At 43.4% G+C, this 17771-nt stretch overlaps 1 protein-coding gene across 5 annotated transcripts in view; it reads left to right on the top strand.

Annotated features, from left to right (window-relative positions):
* Window positions 1-13932: 13932 nt before the first annotated feature.
* The window catches only part of PHF20 (PHD finger protein 20), a 136043-nt gene continuing 132204 nt past the window's right edge, over window positions 13933-17771 (top strand). For 2 of the 5 annotated variants that reach the window (XM_040247416.1, XM_040247413.1), the window contains exon 1: window positions 13933-14104. The gene's annotated coding sequence lies outside the window, so the exon portion shown is untranslated. Of the gene's footprint in view, window positions 14105-15277; window positions 15396-17771 lie in introns of all 5 variants that reach the window. The other 3 variants (XM_040247414.1, XM_040247415.1, XM_040247417.1) reach the window with 3 other exon arrangements.

Here is a 17771-nt window from a genome sequence, read left to right as displayed (position 1 = left end):
AACTGAAAGTTTGTATGTCTCAATCTCCTTATTTATTTCTCTCCGCTCCCAATCTCCCTTCTTTCCGGAAACCAGTTTGTAATTTTACAATGCTTACAGGATCAGTCTTGTTAGCACTGACTGCCCAGTGACTCCTTCACAAAGGTCTTGGTCCCAACCTCTCTGAGTTCAGAGACACAAGCACACACCAAGTATGGCTTCCTCTTCAGAGATCTGTTTCAGTTCTGTTTAGCACTTCCTCTAAGTGTATGTGTTTTAATCATTCCAACCTCTTCCCTTTGCTCTTTCAGCCCTAAGCATTGTAGGTGTTCCTACAATTAACAATCACTGCCTTCACGATAGCTTAGATTTCTTCTTTCACTTCTTCAGTTACATGGTTGACAATCCATTATATCAAATTGTCTCTCTTCAGATAACAGGTGGTCTCTACTTCCCTCCATGAACTTGACTAATACATGAAAGTGAGTCAAAGTCATTCAGTCGTGTCCAACTCTTTGCAACCCTATGGACTACACAGTCCATGTAATTCTCCAGGCTAGAATACTGGAGTGGGCAGCCTTTTCTTTCTCCAGCGGATCTTCCCAACCCAGGGATCAAACCCAGGTCTCCTGCATTGCAGGCAGATTTTTTACTAGTTGAGCTACCAGGGAAACCCAAGCATACTGGGTTGGATAGCCTATCCCTTCTCAAGCGGATCTTCCTGACCCAGGAATTGAACCGGGGTATCCTGCATTGCAGGCAGATTCTTTTACCAGCTGAGATATCAGGGAAACTCTTCAAGGTTCAGCTCAAATTCTACCTTCTTTGTATGTCTTTTCCAATTACCCTCAGTTAAAATTATACCTCCACTTAATTCTTAGTGCCCTTCTTAAGGTCTATAGGTTTTGTTTTCATAATCATATGCCAAGTCACACCCATATACCTAATAATAATATTGCCCTACAATTACAGTGAAGCACCTTCACTCAGATCAATCATGTGGAATATAATAGATTCACCCAACAATTCCAATAGAGAAAGGTAGGTATAGAGCAAGCAAGAATACGTGTGGGCTCTCATCTGTTCCCCTGCATAGTACAATTCTGTTCAATTTACTTAAACTCACAGTTGTTTCAGTTTCCCCAGCCTCACAGTCTGATCTGAGGATTAAGTAAAATAATATGGAGAAGATTTAGTAAGATAATGTATGTGAAGTGCTTACAGTGGCCTAACTCATAGGAAGAACTAAAGAGCCTCTTGATGAAAGTGAAAGAGGAGAATGAAAAAGTTGGCTTAAAGCTCAACATTCAGAAAACTAAGATCATGGCATCCGGTCCCATCACTTCATGCCAAATAGATGGGGAAACAATGGAAACAGAGACTTTATCTTTTTTGGCTCCAAAATCACTGCAGATGGTCACTGCAGCCATGAAATTAAAAGATACTTGCTCCTTGGAAGAAAAGCTATGACCAACCAAGACAGCATATTAAAAAGCAGAGACATTACTTTGCTGACAAAGGTCTGTCTAGTCAAAGCTATGGTTTTTCCAGTGATCATGTATGGATGTGAGAGTTGGACCATAAAGAAAGCTGAGCGCCGAAGAATGGATGCGTTTGAACTGTGGTGTTGGAGAAGACTCTTGAGAGTCCCTTGGACTGTAAGGAGATCCAACCAGTCCATCCTAAAGGAAATCAGTCCTGAATATTCATTGGAAGGACTGATGCTCAAGCTGAAACTCCAATACTTTGGCCACCTGATGTGAAGAGCTGACTCATTGGAAAAGACCTTGATGCTGGGAAAGATTGAAGGCAGAAGGAGAAGGGGACAGCAGAGAATGAGATGGTTGGATGGCATCACTGATTCAATGGACATGAGTTTGAGTAAACTCTATGAGTTGGTGATGGACAGGGAAGCCTGGTGTGCTGCAGTCTATGGGGTCTCAAAGAGTCCTGACTGAACTGAACTGAGCTGAACTTACAGGAAATAGTCAATAAATGTGAAAAAAGAAAAAACATGAGTTATTATTTTTGCTATTAGTTTATGGTTTATCCAGCTATGTGTTTTAAGGTCTTTTTTTTTAGTTAAAAAATAATGCCTAGGTACACTTATCACACTTTCCCTTGCAGATTTCCCCTCATCCTGTCTGTTCCCATTCAACTGGCCTCTTTGCTGCTGCTGCTGCTGCTGCTAAGTGGCTTCAATCGTATCCGACTCTGTGCGATCCTATAGACAGCAGCCCACCAGGCTCCCCTGTCCCTGGGATTCTCCAGTCAAGAAGACTGGAGTGGGTTGCCATTTCCTTCTCCAATGCATGAAAGTGAAAAGTGAAAGTGAAGTCACTCAGTCGTGTCCAACTCTTCGCGACCCCATGGACTGCAGCCTACCAGGCTCCTCCATCCATGGGATTTTCCAGGCAAGAGTACTGGAGTGGGGTGCCATTGCCTTCTCCACTGGCCTCTTTACTATTCCTTGAATACCCAAGGCATGTCTGTGCTTCTTAGAGCCTTGGCATTTGCTGAAGCTTTACCTAGGACACTCTGCTCCAAAACAGATGCGTGTCTTGCTCCTTCCTATTTCCTTCAGGTCATAATCAGACGTCACCTTATTAATGAGGCCTTCCCTTACCATCCTATTTAAAATGATAGCATGAGGTTGAGGTTGGGATGCATTGGGAGATTTGGATTGATGGCAATCACAATTTTATACATACACTAGGAGAAGGTGATGGCACCCCACTCCAGTACTCTTGCCTGGAAAATCCTATGGATGGAGGAGCCTGGTAGGCTGCAGTCCATGAGGTTTCAAAGAGTCAGACACGACTGAGCGACTTCACTTTCACTTTTCACTTTCATGCATTGGAGAAGGAAATGGCAACCCACTCCAGTGTCCTTGCCTGGAGAATCCCAGGGATGGGGGAGCCTGGTGGGCTGCCGTCTATGGGGTCACACAGATTCGGACACGACTGAAGCAACGTAGCAGCAGCAGCAGCAGCAGTATATGTATACATATACATACTAGTGTATGTATACAATAGAACTCAGAACCTGCACTATAGCACAGGGAATGTTATTCATTGTTCTGTGGTGACCTAAATGGGAAAGAAATCCAAAAAAGAGGATAGGTATGTATACGTATAGCTGATTCATTTTGTTGTACAGCAGAAACTAATACAACAGTATAAAGCAACTGTACTCCAGTGATAATCATTAAAAAAAAAATGGCAGCATGGGACTTCCCTGGGGATCTAGTGGTTAAGAGTCCATGTTTCAAATGTAGAGAGCATGGGTTCAATTCCTGGTCAGGGAACTGGGTTCCTGCATGCCATGCAGCACAGCCAAAAATAAATAAATAAAAAAGGATGGCATACTTTTACCCCCTTTTCACTTATTTTTCTCCATATCCCTTGTCATCATCTGATATACCATATACTTTATTTATTTGTTTGTTCATTATTTATCTCCCACCATTAGACTACAAAGTTCATGAAAGCAGAGATTTTTGTTTCTTTTTTTTGTTGTTATATCCCCGGGGCCTGGAATACTACCAAAGACTACTAATGGTGTGCGGATAAATTTGCTCTTAAAAAAAAGAGGTCTGATGTTTGCCAATGTTCATAGTGTAAATATTTTCACTAGGGCCTATTTTAAGCTGCCAAGTGAATATTTATTGATAACAATCAGCTCTTACAAGCCAGTACAGACCAACTCCAGCATCCCACTGAATGTCTGTGACACTGAATGGGTTATTTAACCTGTCTTAAGTTCTGTTTTCTTAGTGAAGTATCTGTGGGATAATAATAGAATCTTTTTTGGGGGCTTCCCTGGTGACTTGGTGAAGAGTTCACCTGCCAATGCAGGAGACACAAGTTCGATCCCTAGTCCGGGAAGACCCACATGCTTCTGAGCAACTAAGCCCATGCCCCACAGCTATTGAGCCTGTGCTCTAAAGCCTGGGAACCGCCACTACGAGCCCTCACACCACAATTACTGAAGCTCTCGCACCCTAGAGCCTGTGCTCTGCAACAGGAGAAGCCATTAAGAAGCCTGTGCACCACAACTAGAGAGTTGGCCTGCTCAACACAACTAGAGAAAAGCCCACACAGTGACAAAAACCCAGCACAGTCAAAAAAATAAATTAAAATCAATGAAAAAAGAGAACCTGTTTTATAAAATTGTGGCATAAGGTAAATGAGTTAATACAAGTAAAGCACACAAATCAGTGGCTGACACATAGTTTAATTTTAGTACATGTTTATTATTATTTTTTTTTGCTCGTTTTGATTTTGTCTTTATTAATTATGTCTTTTTTTTTCTTTCTTTCATTTAAGGCATGCTTGGGGCTGGTCCACGGGGATGACCCAGAGAGTTGTTGTGGGGAGGGGGGTGGGAGGGGGGTTCATGTTTGGGGGCGCATGTACACCCGTGGTGGATTCATGTCAATGTATGGCAAAACCAATACAGAATTGTAAAGTAAAATAAAAAAATAAAATAAAATAAAGTACATATTTATTAAATGTACTTTTCTCCACATCCCACCAACATTGATTTGTCATTTCCAATTATGTTTGCTATATTTTCCAATGTTTGTAACTGATTGAACAGGTCAATTGAGTTCTATGGTATTCTTTGATCCATGGCCACCTAGTTTGTTGGCCATGGTTTGCTAGTAACCAAGCAGCATGTATAACATTTTGGTAAACATTTCTCAAAATGTTGATATTGTATTTCCTCCTGTGTTTGTGACTGTTCATTGATTTTGACCACTTGCCCATTGGCAATTCTGCTACAATGGAGTGGAATCGAGTTACCCACTGAGGGTTTGGGGCTCAGACAGGAGTTCAGGAAGCATAACTGTCCATCCTATATCACTTTCTTGATCTGCTCCAGAAGTCTCCAATTGCTTGTATCTCCCTGCCTTGAATGTCTATCTGGAAAGATGTCTGTGTTTTACTTCCTTAGAAGTAAAGGAAGTAAAGTCTCCTTTACTTTCCTTTAGAAGGTTGGTCTTGATCCTGCCCACCCTTGCTAGACTCATTTAATCCCTCATTATTACTTCTCTTAGGCTATAATTCGGTTTCATTGCTTATGCATTTGCCTTCACTACCAGATTGTGAGCCACTCTGGGAATATCAACAACTACTTCTCCTTTACTTCTATCCCCCAGCTCCTAACATCCTGCCTGGAATGTGCTGGTTGCTTAACTACTATTTGTTGAATTGGTTGATGTTGCTTTGAAGACATACCAGTACAGAGCCAAACTAAGGAAGGATGAAAGAACTTCTCAGAAATAAAGCACATTGCCCAATGACAATTAAGTATAGAACAAGCAGGGCATGTTCTTACACAGACAGGAATTCTTCATGATTTGTGGGTGAGTTGGAGAGTCAGAGGAGATTCCACTGGGAAGATGAGTAAGGCGTAATTTGTGAAGAGCTTTCTATGCTCTCCGAATAACAGTAGCAATGGCATGCTGGAGCAGACTCATACCAGTTTATGATTCAATGAGTGCCCAGAAATTTAGTGAGCTGATTGACCTCATATTGGTAGTCTTAAATCAGTCAGAGTGTGAATATTTATACCACAGATATATCACAAATGCTACAACTCAATCTTTTCTTTCTTTTTTTCTCAGAGAATTAGTTGTTCATAAACTACTGAAAAGTTTTGGACATCATATTTAAAAGGTTAAATTTCATAAGATTATTATAAAGATTAAATGAGAAAATTCATAGGTGACGTATATAGAATACCTGGTGTAATGGAAGTACTCAAAAAATACTGTTTAATTTTATTATTCATGCAAAATATTAAACACCTATTTTATGCTTGGTATCATTCCATGCACTGGGGATATAGCAGTAAACAAAACAAAGTCCCTGACCTCAGGAGTTTTTTAAATTCTAAAGATATTAAACAGATTATTAACAAAAATACATATGTAATATGCCAGATGGTGATAAGTGCTTTGAAGAAGAATAAATGAGATTAAGGGAGAGAGAGAAAGACAGGATACTGTTGTATTTAGGGAGGCAGCTTCTATGATAAAAAAAAAATACACTTGAACAGAGATCAGAAAGAAACAAAGTGCTTTAAGTTTTATGAGTATCTGAGGACAGATTTCTCCAGGTAGAGGGAACAGCAAGTACAAAACCCCAGGTAGAAGTGAACTTAGCGTGCTCAAGAAAAAGCAAGGATGCTCATGTAACTGGAGTGAGCAAAGCAGAGAGAAGAGAATTGGAGGTGAGAGAGCTGGGGAACACAAGAGGCAGATCAAGAATGGCTGGTGGGTAAAGATTTTAGATTTATTTCAGTTAGAGAGGGGATAGCATTAGAGGGATTTGTGTAGGGGAGTGGATGATATGGTTATTTTAAAAGTATTTTAAAAATATATTTATTTATTTTGGCTGTGTTGAGTCTCAGTTGCATCACAAAGGATCTTCCATCTTCATTGTGGCATGTAGGATGCTTTAGTTGTGGCATGTAAACTGAGTTACAGCATGTGGATTCTAGTTCCCTGACCAGAGATTGAACCCTAGCCCCCTGCACTGGGAACTTAGAGCCTTAGCCACTGGACCAATGGGGAGGTCCCAATCTGTTTTTAAAGCATCGCTTTATTTATTACTACTGTTATGTTAGAATGGCAATTTGAATAGTTTGGAGAATAGGCCAGATTGGAGAGAGTTTGAGGGCAGAGAAACAAGAGGAGACTCTCCTTAGAATGTGGTTAGTTTAGGATTAATAAGCATGATATCTGGAATTAAACTGTTGGTACTTAAATTATTCTTAGTGATGTGACCTTAGACAAGTAACTTCTCTGGGTCTCGATTACAAGGGACTCTCTTCAAGGGTTATTAAATGAAATCATGTAATTTATTATGATGAAGTAGTTTATAATGAAATTTATAATGAAATAATTCCCTTAGCACAGTGTCTAGTAAACAGTGAAAATTCAATAAATATTGTCATCATTTTTTTTTTTTTTCCAAAAGGGATAAAAATTTGAAAATCAGAAGGGGGGACAGGCAAAGGTAGGTATGGTATGTAGAGATAAAAGGGAAATTTGGAAAATCTGTAGGAAATATAACATTTCTCCATTTGGCCAGTGATTTTACCCCAACTTATGTGGTGGGAAGATACAGGCTCTCTAGGGCAGGAAGAGTTCAAAGAGGACAAGAACCAGTGCTCTCTGTATTCATAAGGTTTCAGCATTTGGAGTTTCACAGCACCTTTAATTTCTACTTTGATCAGGTTTCTCTTTTACCTCCTACAATAAAAAGGCTCCCCTGGAAATAGAAGGAGATGAGTGGGAAGGGAAGTGGTGATGATTCAGCATGTAGGTTAAATAAACCTTTGAAAAGCATAAAGGCCTTAAAAAAGCTTATGAAGTAGAGAGGGGAAAAAAAAAAAAAAAAAAAGACCATGATATAGGCAAGGATATCAGGGGAAGTAGAATAAGGTGTGAGCGAACCTGTGATTACCTGATTTTCCATAATTGTCATTTAGGGACTTTCTTTGGTGGTAACTATTTCCAGCCTAGAATTTGGAATTGAGATTGCAGTTAAGATACTTTTTTAGGCCCAGAGGAACTATGAGCTGGGTCGAGTAGGGTGACGTCAAGGAGGTGAGATTTCAAACTCACAACTGTGCAATAGAAGAGAAAGAGGAGAGAGTTTTGGGGTCTTAGTGAGTCAATAAGCAGGCAAGAAGGACTGCAGAGGAGTGTAAGGGGCAGAGCTTCAACTGATAATTGATAATACAGACACAGCCCCAGATTTTCCTCCTTTTCCTTTTTAAAAGTACTTTATTTATCTATATATTTGCCCACACTGGGTCTTCATTGTGGCAGGTGAGACCTTCTCATTGTGACATATGGGATCCATTTTTTGCAGCATACCAACTCTTAGTTGCAGCATGTGGGCTCTAGTTCCCTGACCAGGGATTGAACCTGGACCTCCTGCACTGGGAGCTGGGGATCTTAGCCACAGGACCACCAGAGAAGTCCCTCTTTTTCCTTTTTTGAATGTCCAAGGCTCTTTATTGTAGCATTGTCTGTAGCAACTGGAAACATTGTAAATAATCACCAGGAAGGGAATTATTCATTGCAACATGGTTTATAAACATTTGAAACAAAGTAAATGGTCCCTCTGAGTTACTCTTCCTTAGCCTCCATTCCTTTTCCCCTTCCCCCATATTCCTAAGACCATCCATCCATGTGTAGACATATTTTCAGGGATAGAATAGAATTTTTTTGTTGTTGAATTAACGGTATTTTCCTTAATGGTTTGTCCTTTGCATTTCCCCCTACATCAAGATAATTTCTTCTAAAGACACATGGTGTGTATTCCCTGATGTTTTGGTGGTTAGGACTTGGCATTCTCACTGCCAGCGCCCTGGGTTCCATCCCTGGTTGGGAAACTAGGATTCTGCAAGCTGTGGGGTGCAGCCAAAAAAAAAAAAAAAAAAGACACATGATGATGACATGTGTGACAAAATGTGGCAGTAGGTTGTACGCATTCCTACCTGGATAACTGCAACTTCACTCATTTCTATCAAGAATGCAAGTAAGTGAGAATAACATTACGGGAATAATCTTGACATACTCCTTAAACTGTAAGTACACTGAAGATTTTAAATGTTATGAGAAATGATGACTTGCAATCTCTATCAAAATTATAAATATATACATCACTGTGGAGAAGGAAATGGCAACCCACTCCAGTGTTCTTGCCTGGAGAATCCCAGGGATGGGGAAGCCTGGTGGGCTGCCGTCTATGGGATCGCACAGAGTCAGACACGACTGAAGCAACTTAGCAGCAGCAGCAGCAGCAGCAGTGGCTCTGATCTCCTATTTCAGAGAATTTAGACTACAGTTCTCTCTGCACACATGTGTTGAACTACTTGTAAATGGAACATAGTTTTTAAGTTACCAGGGATTGGAAACAACTCAAATGTCCTCAAATAAGGGACTGATTAAGCAAGTTATAGTACATCCACACAAGAAATACTGTGTAGCAGTAAAATAAAACAAGATAATGAGTTATTTTTGTATCATAAAAGATGTAGTGTAAGGGGTCCAAAATGTGTTTAGTGACAAAATTAAGGTGTAGAGCACCATGTATCAAAGCTTTCTGTTGTATAAAAGGTTCATAATATAATTGAACTTATATTCAGCTTTGCATGTACTCATAAAGAAATGCTGAAAGGTGGACTTCCCTGGCAATCCAGTAGTTCCAGGTTTCCATCCCTGGTCAGGAAACTAAGATCCAGCATGCCACCTAGAGCAGCCAAAAGAAAAGGAGTGGGTACTGGATTCATAAGAAAGTGGTTACCAGTAGAAACAAAACAAACGAACAAAAATTTGAGGGAGATATTGTATTGTTTACCTTTTATATAATTTTTGGCCTTTGAGTCATGGGATAGCATCACTATCTAAAATTAAATTTCAAGAAATTTGGGGAGTCAACTGGAGTCTAGCAGACTTAGAGACTATTTCTTTAATGGACTTCTTTATAATCTCCATTCCAGTAGTCCCTGGAGCTAAACTCCTCCCTTGTCTCTTTATCTCTAAACTGGCAGGAGTGTCAACCACAAGAAACAAACTTGAAGTATTAAATTACAGGGAACTGTGTTAGGTACTAGGACTCCCAAGGGACAAAGAACACAGTCCCTGCCCTTGAAGTGGTCCAGGTGGATTTTATCAGTCTCTTTAGTGGCCAGGACAAGAATAAAAAATGTCCTCCTCTCTCTGCCTCACCCCCTCATTCTCCCTCCCTTCTTAGAATCTTGCAAAATGCTGTAAATATATTGGAATTCCTACATAATTCTCCTCCCCCTCACTGGAGAGCAGTAAGGCATGAGGAGCTCAGGAACTTTCCATCAGGCTCAGATTGGAGAGACCTCAGACCAGGGTCAACTCAATCCACTTCCCTTGGGCCCCTGGTGCCTTGTGGAGGTTCTTGGACTTCTCAGATACAGCTGTGACTGTGGTTTCCGGCTTCCTGAGTTCTCACACTCGGCTTTGTGCTGCAGACTGCAATCAGACTTTTTACCCCAGTTCCTGCTTTGGAGACTGACATCCTCAAGCTTGGTGATACTCTGAGTACATGGGGTCTGTGTGTGTGAATTACAGCCAAGGAACTTGCTTTTCTGTTTTAACTTTCCCCCTTCCCCTTGACAGATTCATTGTAAATGCCTTGGGGTTGGGTTAGGACAGAGTATAAAAGTTTGCTGGGTAGAGGCTGAGAAAGATCAGTCTTCTAACTGAATATCCCATCTCAGATATTTAGTTCTGCTGTTCCTTTACTGGGGACATTTTAAATATGCCAGACAATGAATCTAGTAAGAAAGCAATCAGAAAATCATTTACACAGAACTTTGCAGTTTACGGAGAAGGCAATGGCATCCCACTCCAGTACTCTTGCCTGGAAAATCCCATGGGCGGAGGAGCCTGGAAGGCTGCAGTCCATGGGGTCACTAAGAGTCGGACACGACTAAGCGACTTCACTTTCACTATTCACTTTCATGCATTGGAGAAGGAAATGGCACCCCACTCCAGTGTTCTTACCTGGAGAATCCCAGGGATGGCAGAGCCTGGTGGGCTTCCGTCTATGGGGTCGCACAGAGTCAGACATGACTAAAGTGACTTAGCAGTTGCAGTTTACAATACACTCTCACATGTTGTTTCACTTAACTGTGACAAGTTCGTGGGAGTAAATATCATCCCACTTTGTAGTTGAAGAAAAGTGATGCTTAGGGAGAGAAAGGACTCTTCCACGCAGAGACACAGTAGTCTGGTGCTTCTATATATGCTTGTGTGTATGCAGTGTATGCGGAGCTGTCATCTTATGTCCTGGGACCACACCTCTGAAATGGCTGGAGAGATACTGCTTTCTGGAGTCGAGGCTGCTGTACATTCATTCTTTCACTCATTCACAGAGTCACAACTATTACTTGAGCGCCTATTTCAACAGAGAAAGGTTCTAAGTTAAAAACAATTGGATGGTTGAAATCAACTACTAGTGAAGTGCTGGGGAAGACCTTAAAGCAGAATGGTGGATGGTGCTAAACAGGCGTGCTGAGACCTGGACTTTATTATTTTTTATTTTGAGTTTTAAAGTATTTATTTATGTATTTGGCTGTGCCAGGTCTTAGTTGCAGCACTTGGGATCTTCAGTTGTGGCATGTGAACTCTTTAGTCAAGACATGTGGGATCTAGTTCCCCGACCAGAGATGGAACCCAAGTACCCTGCATGGGGAGCACAGAGTCTTAGTCACTGGACCACCAGGGAAGTCCTGAGACCTGGACTTTAGACCAGAACTTTGCAAATTGGAGCTCTATGGCAAGCAGCCAGTGGCTGTTCAGAAGCTAGCAAACCAGGTTTCCACAGGTTTGACTTGATGATCAGGAACTTCAGCTTGACTCCCAAGGTATTTTATTCATATTTGTATAGAGTTATTTTTGCCTGACCAGCATCATTCCTCCCCTCATTTTCATTTGTGGGGATATCCTTGGAGGCAAATTATTCCTCTTGTCCCCTGACAGCCTGGACTAATCCATGTGACTGACATGAGACTGACCAGTCACCATCAGCCCCTGATCAAGACTTTGCCTCTTGAGTGAGTGACTCAGAAACAAAGGGATGTTGGGATGGAATCCCAGCTGTGGCCTGTGGTGCTGCTGGCAGCAGAAGCTGTTGCTTCTTGCCAGAGCTGCTCTTGTGCCTCTTGTTTTCCTATCCATGCTCTGGGCCCCCAAACATTCTTGTAATATATTTCTCTTTTGCTTGTTCTTGCAACAGTGTCAGTGTTTGTTCTTGCAATAGACAAGAAGAATTTTAATTTACAAATTGTGATGATTTCTTTACCAAGAAGTAAACTCCTTGAGAGGAAGGCCTAAACTTCATGCTGCTCTGTCCTGTTTCCTGTGTTTATGCTCAGTCATGTCCGATCTTTGTGACACTTTGGGTGGTAGCCCACCAGGCTCCTCTGTCCATGGGATTTTTCAGGCAAGAATACTGGAGTGGGTTGCCATTTCCTCCTCCAAGGGATCTTCCATGACTCAGTGATTGAACCCTTATCTCTGGAGTCTCCTGCATTGTAAGCAGGTTCTTTACCACTGAGCCATTGTGGAAGCCCTCTGTATCTTTTTTTTTTTTTTGCCTGCACCATGCAGCATGTGGGATCAGACCAGGGATCAAACCCATTCCCTCTGCAGTGGAAGTGCTGAGTCATATTCACTGGACTGCCAGGGAATTTCCCTGCTCTGTATCTTTGATGCCCAGCTCAAGCCTAAGTCTCAATATGTACAGGTTGAATAAGTAAAGAAACATGCTGCATTTATATGGGGTCATGAATTCTTGACATTACTATGGTGGTGGAGCAAAAAATTCTCTATATCCTATAATAGCCACTAAAATCTGGGCAATTTCATGTTAATAAACATAAATACAGAGGCAGAGGATCCTGGGAAGATCCTTTCTTCCTGTATCTGAGGGTTTCAGTAGTTGCAGCATGTGGGCTCAGTACTTAGTACTGAGCTTAGCTGCTCTGTGGCATGTGGAGTCTTCCCAGATCAGGGATGGAATCCATGTCCCCTGCACTGGCAGGCGGATTCTTATCCACTGTACCACCAGGGAAGTCCCATCTAGTATCGTCTAGTATCGTTATTTTCAATTATCATCACCCCCCAAATATTCTCTTCCCTTTCATTCCTTCCACAGATAAACAATGAACATCTACTATTTGTCAGGTTCTGACAATGCAGTAGATATAAGATAGTCCCTAACTCTAACTCAGGGGGAAAAAAATAAAACAAAGAGAACAAACCAATTAAATAATTACAAGCTGTGTTAAGTGCTCTGCTGAAAACAAACATTGATAAGGTAGAGAGCAATTGCCCTGTTTGAAGCAGGAGATCAAGGGGAGCACTTCTAGATTGTGGTCAAAGAGGGCCTTATTGAGGAGATGACAAACTGAGACCTTTTAAAGAGTCTTTTTTTTAAAGAGTCAGTTTTGCAAAAAGTAACAGCTTAGTCAGTGGCCCAGTGCCTGGAAAGACCTTGCAGAGAACCACAGAAATGACAGTAACTTAGTATGGCCAGACAGTTAGCAAGGGTGGAGGATGTGACGGAAAGGTTGGTTGTTTTAAACAAGGCGGTGACATGATTATATTTACATTTGAAGAGGTGCAATATAGCTGCCCTGTTTTTCCAAGGTAAAATAAAATCGTTATTGCCTTCCTAAATAACAAATATTTAGCATTCCTCTTTGGAAATTCCCAAGTCCCACTGGGAAAACTTTTCAGACCCTTTGCAGGTGGCTGCAACTCCGACCTTGGTCCCTGGAGATAGAATACAGCTTCTCTTCACACTAGCAATTGGAATCCCTTCCGAGGAGTTAATGAGGTAAGGCGCAGGAGGAGCGGTTCAGAGACTCTAGGTCGGGAAGGAACCTGACTTGTGTGAGGACTTGAAAGACGCTTGAGAAAGTGGAGGAGTTGAATGCGCGTGAATGTGAGAGAGGCAAGTTAGTACAAACTGAAAAGTCTGGCAGATAGGCTACGGTGAAGATTTAGATCTTAATCTGAAGAACAGTGGGCAACGGGCTTTAAGCATGAGGATGGCTATGAACAGAGTTGCGTTTTGAGAAGCTCTTTCTGTCGGAGCATGAAGAACGGATTGGAAGGAGTAAGTGTGGGTGGAGAGGACAACCATCTGATGGTGGACTAGACTGGAGCGTTGGCAGCAGGATGGAGAGAAGCAGGAGGCTTCGAGGCGCATATAGGAGGCATAACTAACAGATGACAGATAGGGTCCAGTCCCAGGCTTCGTGTGATCACAGTGGCTATGAGTGAGTGGGGACTTCGTGCTCCGGATCCGGGCGCAGGCCGGTTCCCGCGCGTCAGGGCAGTGGGCGTGGCTCGCCCGAGCCGTCGCCACGGTGATCGGGTGGGGAGGGGCCGAGGGCGGGGCAGCTGAGGAGCTGCGTCACTCGGAGGTGGCGATGGTGCGTGTGTGTGGGGGGCGGGGGATACGCTGGGCGCGTCCCGGGGGTCACGTGGTGCGCAGCACGCAGAGTCCTTCTGTCGGTTGGTCCTGGAGCGGCGCAGCCGGAGCGGGGCTGTGAGGTGAGCTCGCGGCAAGGCGCGGCGAGGCGAAGCTGGCTGGCTGGAGCTGGGTCGGGCCGGGCCCGCGCCGCGCGCGCGCGCGCGCCGTGCGGGCGGGGACGGTGACGGACGCCACCGCTGCTCCGGTCCCCTGCCCGGCCCCGCTCCCCGCCTGGCCCCGCTTGCCCTGCCCGGAGGGAGGCCCGGGGACCGCTGTTGAGAGCGTGGCGGGCGTGCGAGTGGCGCCCAATCCCCAGGGTTGCCTTCGGGAGTGACGGTGGTTGAGGCCAATCAGCGCCGCCTGAGGAGGTTGGGCCGCGGGGTGCGGGCCCAGGGCGCGGAGCGGGCCGTGTTGCGGGTGGGGGGAAGCTCTAGGGTCGGATCCTGAGCTTGTGTGGCCCCCGAGAGCTCCACCAACAACCCCTGCCCTTGTCTTGTGCTTTGGGAACGCGTTTTCTTTTATAGCCTCTTTAATCCTGTTCTGGGGAGCACACCCCTTTCTCAAGCCCCCGACTATGGGAGTGTCCCCTTTCTCTGTAGTTTTTAGAAAATGTGATCGGTGCAACCCTCTTTCTTAAACTCCATCCCTGGGATTTTATCTTAATTTCCAAAGCATCCCCAACTGAGGATGGTACCCCCTGACCCACGACCCCCAAATTGGGAGGACACTCCCTTTACGTGTCTCCACTCTGAATAAACGTCCCCTTTCAAATCTGAGGGTTCTTCCCATTTAGCGAGTTTCAAATCTGGGGTCCAGTGACCAGTTTTGGGGGTACTTATGTTCCCACAAATTCAGGGGAGACTTCCCTTTTCCAGGCCTGAAATCTGGCAGAATGCTTGTCAGAATGTCTTAAATTTAGGGGCTGATTCCTTTTCCCAGCCTTTCAAAATTTGGGAGAGCACAGTGTCCAGAGTCTACCCGAAATGAAGTCCAAATCCTGAAATTTTAAGATAAGTATTTGTATTTACACAGGGAATTCACAGCTTTTCCCAATCACTCTATCCTTGGGGTTCCACCTTTTTTCATGAGTTCTCCAAATCGGACCACCTTATTTCCAGATTTTCATATCTGAAAGTGTTTGTTTCCTGCCCCACCTCCACCCCACACGCTTTACTTTTGGTTACACGGTTCTCAGCATGCAGCCACCGTTCTGATGTTTGTTAAATCTGGGAGGGCACACCTTTTTTTCTTAGTTTGCTCATTTCCAGACAGTGGTCCGTGGTTCTTGAGCTTTGCAGCCATCGGAGAGACTTTGTTTCCTCAGCTTCCCTTTTTGGAGCCCCATTTTCCTTTAGGTGCTCTGCCTGTCAGGTAAGTGCACCTTCCGTCTTCCTTCCTCTGGTGAATAAATATCTTTGTTCAGCATGGCACTTTCTCTGCTTTTATGGCCTTTTCTCTGTACTGACTTCCTATAGTCTTACCTCCTGAAGTCTCCTCCCTCTGGGGGAGGATCTCCCGGCCCATCCCAAAGAGGTGCCTGTATGTTGTCTTTCATATGTCTACTTTATCTTTCATCTTTCTGCTAACAGGAACTCTCTCTTGGCTTGCTCTATCCCCAGGCATTTTTCTGATTCCTTTCTTCCTTTGGACGCTGCTCTTGCTTACTGGTGGCTGTAAAGATAGTCCCATTTCTTCCCCTTACTCTGGAAGTAGCCTCAAGTCCAGGGCTGCCTGACTCCCCAGTGCTGGATTTAAACTGAAAACGAATCCCCCCTTGTATTTCTTCGGTTATTCACAGGTCTCTTAATCCTCCTGATGGTCTGCTGCTTATAAGATTCTGGTTAGAAGGACACTGCTTTTTCCTTTGCTTTATTTCCTTTCATTGGAAGACAAAACAAAACAAAAAAACCCTCCAGAGATTCTTAGTCTTGCTTCCAGCTCATAAAGCTTCCTCATTGGCTCTTTTCCTTCCTTTTATCAAGAAAAGAGGTCTTTTGGAGGAATCTCTTGGTCACTCTTTTTGTTCCTGGAGTAGAGGTGGGAGATGGATCTTTATCTCTCCCTGTGATCCTCTCACTTATCTGCCAAACCTTGCCCCCAACCCCCACCTTAAAATCTGCAAATGTCCTCTCCTAAGAGCCTCTCAGTAGGCTCTTTCTTTTGTATTTCCCTCTGTCTTTCCAGATCTTACTCAGGGCTTCTCAGCCGGAACCCAAACCAGATTAATTTCTCCACAGCTGGAATCTCAAGTGCTTATGGGATAATGACACCTCTGACCTTTCTCCTTTTGGGGAAGTACTTGAGTGTGCAGCTGTATGAGGCCTCAGGGCGGGAGAGAGTATGAGCCTGAGAAGCAACCCTGGCAGGACAAGGCAGAAAAATACTGCATTTTCAGGACCACGTCCTTCTGAATCTCATTTGAAGATTGGATGTTTGCCAAGCACCTGCTTCTCAGTGATGCTGGGGGGGGATTTAATGATACTCCCAGGAACCTGTAGGAATTAATGGGGCTTGTGAAGTGTGCTGAACTTTGTGTTGGAACTTGAATAAAATGAATAATTTTATTGTATTTTCAGAAGAACTAAGTTTTTTAATATTTCATGTGCATGAAAACCCCGGAGCTGTGTTATTTCAGGAAGTGAAATAGATCCCACATTTATATCATATGATCATTAGTAAGTACCAGATTCATTAAAAAACACTATAGGTCTATCTGAGCAGTACCTAATAAAATATGGTGTACAGAAAGTGAAGAGGTACTTTGTATCTTATTTGCCTGATTGGTACCCTATCTATGTACTGCTATATATAGTCCACCCTTAAAGTATTCTACACCAGTGTTTCTCAAACTTGAATGTGCTAATAAATCACCTAGGGTGGGGAATGTCTTGTTAAAATGTTGATTCTAATCCAGTGGGTTTAGAGTGGGGCCCATGTATCTGCTTTTCTAATTCCCCAGTGATGTTGATATTATTTTTCTGGAGCATTAGTTTTCTTTCTTTATCTAGATGTGTATCCCTTAAAGTTTGTACAAGGCCACAGTCCTCTTTGGAGGACTGCTGTTTATATTCAGTTACAGTTCTAGCATTTAGCTTTTGAAATCATGGCTAGAACTTCTTCAGGAGTTTGATTCCTATTTTGTCAGATTTAAATGCTTAACTATTTCTTGCTTAAAAGTGAACATAACTTTTTGGGGGGTGGGGTGGGGTGGGGGGTTTGGGGTGCAGCACAGCTTGTGGGATCTTAGTTCCCAGACCAGCGATTGAACCCAGGCCCTTGACAGTGAGGGCACTGAGTCCTCACTCCTGGACCTCCAGAGAAGAAGCCCTTGATCATAACTCTTGACAAAAAATCGTTCTAGTAAATACTGCATAGCCCATATAGTGACCAGCCAGCTTGTCTCTGGTTCCTCATCTGTCATCCTGCCATGGGTAATGAGTCTGAGATAACCCAAGTCAGCAGAGTCACAGGTGTTGGAATTACCAAGCAGTCCTCGGTTTTCCGGGTTCCAGAGATGGACCTGGGAGAGGCCGGTGCCTGCACTTTGATTTGTGTATCTATGGGAGCTTCACGAAGGTGACTGTGCTGGAAATATGACGTTACTCTTTGATGGGAATCATGACCTTACGATGCTCTCTCTCCTTTTGTATCCACAGCAGCAGCAGCTGTCTCTTAAGTCTTGGTGGCCTTTTCCTTTCAGATCATCTGTGCCTATTTCGCGGCTATCACTTGTCGTGGTCTTTCCCT

The sequence above is a fragment of the Oryx dammah genome, unplaced genomic scaffold (genome assembly GCF_014754425.2).
Source record: "Oryx dammah isolate SB20612 unplaced genomic scaffold, SCBI_Odam_1.1 HiC_scaffold_10, whole genome shotgun sequence".
NCBI lineage: Eukaryota > Metazoa > Chordata > Mammalia > Artiodactyla > Bovidae > Oryx > Oryx dammah.
Note: the sequence above shows the minus strand (reverse complement) of the source record. Positions and strands in the feature narration are given on the sequence as shown.